This window comes from Thalia democratica, chromosome 1 (assembly GCF_965202585.1).
Source record: "Thalia democratica chromosome 1, ktThaDemo2.hap1.1, whole genome shotgun sequence".
NCBI classification, from domain to species: domain Eukaryota; kingdom Metazoa; phylum Chordata; class Thaliacea; order Salpida; family Salpidae; genus Thalia; species Thalia democratica.
In genome coordinates, this window is record NC_139165.1 from 70,437,078 (window position 1) to 70,443,077 (window position 6,000).

Consider the following 6,000-nt stretch of genomic DNA (forward strand, 5'->3'; position numbering starts at 1 on the left):
TAGTTTCATTATATTTAGTCAAATAATTATATAATTATGTCCTTAAAACCCTTAAAAAAGGCATTAGTCCTGAAGGTACCCAGAACTCGGTCCAGAACCGAGATAAGTTGTTCCGAGACTACTGCTAACCTGGAATCCGATGAGATTGTTGAGACTGAAACCGAGGAAATTGCGAAGGAAACCAGTGAGGCTCCTAGTCTGGGTAACAATAATGATCGCAACATCTAATTTCTGATTTAACACTTTATATAGAAAAAATATAAAAACAATCAGTTCACAAATTTGCTAAAACGTCATTTTATTAATTGTTTAAAATACAGTATTTTAGGTAATAAAGTTCGAAAAACTAAGTCAAAATTTGTAAGGTTGCAAAATTTATGCTACAGGTACATAAACCTAATTAAGAATACCATAAAACTCTACAAAACTTGTCAAATCAATTTTGATTTCGAAAATTTAATTTCTGGTATATCATTTATCAACAATACGATTAAGAAAACTATAAAACATCAAATATGTTATTTTTTACCACTTAAATATTAGCAATGTCGTGTAGTCACCAAATATTTTCTGTTTTTCTCTAATCAACTGTATGATTACAGTTAGGATTTAGATTTATTATAATCTTTGGTGCTTAATTTTTTTTTGACCCATATTAATTAATATTCTTAATTTTTCACGGTAATTAAAACGCTATAATTAGCTTTTTTCATTGTACTTGTAGCAAAGCATTTAGATAAAAGGCAAAAGTTAATTTTTTAGTATTGTATGTGTTTGAAGGTGTAGGGTCTCTATTTTTTGCAATTATTCACATAACTTCTTTAGTCAAAAGTTGTATGATATAAGAAAAATATAAATAACCAAATATAATAACGGAAATCTATCGTAGGTTTTAATTTAACTTTCAAACTCCTTATCCATCTAAAAAACTTTTATACTGGAAACTTGGTTACTGAAATACAGATATTTCTTTTTAACTGATAATTTTGTTTAGCTTTGAGAATAATTTTAAACTAAAATATATTTCAACTGACTTAAAAAAAAAAGGTTATACATATTTTTTAATTTTGAATTGCATAAAGGTTTATAAAGTTTTAGGATTTTTTTTTCAAGTTACCAACAACAATCTTCACAACTTAAACTAAAACAATCCACATCTCTTAGAAACTGTACTTATTTTTTAATATGCGTGCCTGTTAAGCTGTGGCAGAACAATCGGCATATATTGTTCTAAAACAACCCGCACACACTTAAAAAACAAAAATCAAACTTTATTCAATGTTCGCTACAGTAAGCGATGTTTTATTGTTGATTTTAACTTGCGAAACCAACGCGCAAAGTGAAACCAAACCGCGTTGTGCAGTTTAGTGCTCACATTCGTGCTCCGAGGAGCAATCACGTTCGTTTTCTTCGACCTCCTTTCGGACTTCTTCAATGTACTTTTGCTGCTTATTCCAATTCGCCTCGTTCAACAACTTTTCAAACTCCAAATAGTACCTGGGCTTGAACAGGGGCGCATCGACCCTTTACTGGTCAATCCAGCTTTGCTTTTTGAATGGAGCAAACCTGTAAATTCTGCCCTTCTCGTCCTTTTTGAAATTTTCTTCGTTGTCTTCGGGCCCGTCGATATTGCAGTTTTCGAAAAACGAGAAAGGATACTCTTCGAGCGTTTGTTTCAGCTGATCTTCGAGAAAGGGCTTGAGTATGGGTTCCCATTCAATAGCTTCCGAGTTGAGAACTTAGCCGATGAACACGCAGTGCCTTCTAACGTTTTCATCGGTGCTGAGGTGGCAGTACGTGATGGCTACGTCGGAGCACGCCGTCAGGTAGAGGCCTCTGCCGAACCGCCCTTTCTCGGAGTTTCGGAAGCCCTCCCGCGAAATTCCAGCCGTGCTTTCCACGGTGGATCCATGCAGCAGCACCAGATTGCCTTTGTGATCCACCCTGTGGTTGAATCGCGGCCGGTTTTCGACCACCCGGTGCGCGGCAACGTTTTTTAAGAGGAACATCGAGCCGAAGTCTCCGATGATGGTCGCCTTCAGAAGCTGGCGCGGAAATTCGAACTTATTTGATGATGGCTCGATTGGCGACAGCGAGTACATTGGTTCATTTTTACTTAAGCGTGAAATTTTTGAAAACTAGAACTTTTTAGTAAGCTAGTGTCTTAAGCGTTTACTTCAGATGCTGGTAGCAATCTCTTTCAGTATGTACCGAAAAAAAAATTTCAAAGTAATAAATTAACTAAATTTTATTTAGTTTGTAAATAAGTAAATGCAAATTAATTATTGTAACTTATGTTACGATCAAAAATTGTAGTTTTAAATAATTATTATGTAAAAAAGTGTAAATTGAAAAGTACAACAAAGCTTACTCTGAATAATTTCTTTGTTTTCCTAACCACCCAGTAGCACTTTGTATAGTTTTCCTGAGCAAGACTTTATTTACCGCAGTTACGGTTTTCTTTATTACTTTATACATTTTGTTTATGTGAAAGATAACTAACAAGAAAACTATTATTTTTCATTTTCCTTAAAACAAAAAATAAGTAGAACCACGTGGCTCTGAAAAAATTTAATGGTTTGCTTTAAATCATCGAAGGTTCATGCAAAGAATACGAAACTAGTTTGTAGTTATTTAATATTTCTTAGTAGTTCGTATTTATAGAACTGCAAACTTGTTTAAGCATTGAATATTTTGTTTACAGTTTTAAAGCATAAAAAGTTTTTAAACAAAAGCATCGAAATAGATATATTTAACCAACTAAGTACAAAAGTTGTTATTTTAATCAAAGTGTAGTCTCTAAGTAACTTTAACATAATTTATATTGAATGGATCTCAAACATTTAAATAAACTTTCACAATAATATAAACTGATTACTTTCAATGGTTTAAGTTGTAATGTTTTTGTTTGTTAACACAAACCAGTTTGAAAAAAACATTATCATTGCAAATAAACTTTATTTTATAGTTTAATGTAGACTACAGTTTCCGAAAGACATTTTCATAATGACCCATTTTGCGTAAATCTAAAAATGTTTGGCAATATTTATTAGGGGTAGGTTTCAGAATCGCTCAGCGACACTTTTGTACGTGTCGTCACTTTAGGACAGAGTGACACTTTAGCACTAAGGGACATATAGAATGGTTTAATTTATAGTTTGTATTTTACTTTGTTTATTGAACATTGGCAGTAAGTTTTATCTTTTCTATTTAAAAACTAAATAATCAAAATATTTTTTTAAATTTTTATAGGAAAATTATTTATTGAATTGTATAAGTCTACTTTTATCTTTGTAGAAAAAAATTAAGTTTACATTTTAATAACTTTTAGTACAATTTGATCACAAAGTTTTAATTCATGCTTAAACAGTTTTAAAGCTTGTCCACTTTTAATTTAACACTTTGCATAGTTAGATTTTAGACTTTTAACACTATAGCAGGGGCGTGTCTACTCTTTTTTTACTAGGGTTGCACAATTTTTTGTTATTGTAACCTGCCACCTAGGTACTCAATTCTTAGCTACGCACTGCCGGTTGGGTACGCACCTTTTTAGCCGAAAAACGATGTGTTCATTTTTTTTTCTACTTGGAAGTCAAAATTCAAACCTAAATGTTAATAGTACAAAAGTATTACTAATTTTTAAATAATTATTAAAACAAAAAACTAAAACTAGAAAACCATGAAAAAAGTTATGAAGCTACAGATTGTATATCAAATCAAAATAATTAAAACTGTAATAAACCTTTAAAAAAAATCATTATCTAAAAGTTTAAGATATACTTGGGTGTTTTAATCAAAATTTCCTTTTGATTTAATTATCTTTTTCTATAAAATTACTTGTTTTTTGTAATTAAATTAAAATAAGTTGAAATGTCACTTGAAGAAAATATTAGTTCAATTTATACAATATGTTAAAAGTATATTTAAATGATATTAAATGTGTAGCCTGGTGGTGTAAAAGTCCTAATGATGGTTTTAAACTTTCTTGATTAAATATTTTGAAATCTATGCCCTGTGGTCAACACACATACAAAAAAAAACTTTAATAATATTTAAACATCATCAAATTACAATTGTATATGTCGCCTGATGGTATAGGGGCCCAATGCTGGTTTTGTAAATTCTCTAAGTTAAACATTACAAGATCTAAACCCAGTGGTTTTTAAGTTAAAAAATATCAAAGTTTCACTAAATTAATGTCGTGGTCAAGTTGTTATAATGACCATGTCAGTTTTTTGTGAGCATAAGAATCAAAATTTAAAAAATAGTTTTATATGTGTTGACCTTGCATATTCAACTAAATTTTCAATTGCTATGTAGTTTTAGATTAAATGATTTGCTCCACAAAAATTTATTTTATACAATAAAATAAGAGCAATTAAGTATAGCAATCACATTGATCATTTTTTTAAGTAAACATGTACTTACTAGTTTATAAACAATGCAGAATAATTATTTATTTACACTTGATAGCATTTTATAATAAATGTTTTAAGAACATTAGTAATTGGATGTGATCCAGGATTAAAAGTGAAACTTAAGTATACTATTTTTTTGTGATATCACATTAAAATTTTAATTTTATTTCAGCTGGCTTCAACAAATGGCCAGCTAAGTATAAAACTTTCTAGTTTTTATCTATCTATGTAATAATTTCAACATTCATTATTTAAAAATTTAGTAAATAAGCAAAACCAAATATATAAACAACGTTTTTAATAAATTTTTTAAGCTTTTTTTTTTTCAGGGGGTACACAGGAAACAAGTAACCAGTCAAAACACGCCCATGCATTATAGTATAATTGTTGTATAAGCATAAAATATAACCCTGTAAAAATTTGCTCTGTACTGTACTTAAGTAAAGTAGCACTATAGGGATTTTCTCTACTAAAACGACACTTTGTGCCTAAGTGTCGCTTTGTGCTAAAGTGACCATCCATTCTAAAGTGACTCTCTGTGTTAAAAAGTAACACGGTGTTAAATAACTAAAACACTCTGTGCTAAATTATATGCTAAAATAAAAGTTACTGTACGCTCGATAATGGACAGGTTTTTCGTGAACCAGGTCCTAGGACCAAACATTTTTTTGTCGTTCAATAAACAATAACTTAAGGTGTCACTCTGTGCAAAAGTGACGTGGTGTTTTTCTGACCCGTTTCAATTTATTAGGTATTGCCCTTCACTAGCTAACTACTTGTTTGATTTTTGGTCACCTTACTATAGGGTTTCCACTCTTTGAGCAAAAAATACTGTCCTGAGTGACCAAAAACTGTCCTGAACTCCGGAGTGTCTGAGGTTTTCCAAATCTTAAATTTTTTTTGAGTTAATAAAAATCAAGTTCTTCAACAAAATTGGTTGTAAAATATCAAAATATTGAACCTTAATCAAATAAATCTTGTTACAAACATATACAAAATATGTCTTGAGATTATCAAAAAAACTATAACTATTCTTAATTTTCATAAAAATAAATAAAACTATCCTGAGTCAGCCTGAGTTTAAAAATAAAATAAAAATATCCTGAGCTAACCTGAGCTGTTCTAAGTCATCTAGAGATTTTTAAAAACTTCAAACCATCCTGAGTTATCCTGAGTATTCTGAGTGTGTTGCAACACTGTTACTAGTTAGTGCCCACCGATAGCAAAACTTGTTTAGTTTGATAATCCCTGATATAGACCTTTATGGATTTTAGCTGTTAGCACTATTAAATCTTAACTTTGGTTAGAGAAGGTATTGTATATATATTTTTAAATATATTTCTTTGTGATTCAAAGACAGTGATACAACCGTTACAAGAACTAGTCTTAATTTAGTTTCAACTTTATTTGCGTAAGTGGTCTTTTTCTTTTACTTTTTTAAACCGAAGCTTTTTCTTGATAAAGTTTTTTTTTTGACCCTACGTAACTGACGGGTAAATTAAACTATAATACATACTTTTGTTTTTTAACTTAAATCATTAAACTAAAAAAAATTGTAACTAAATTTGTTAATTTTATTCAA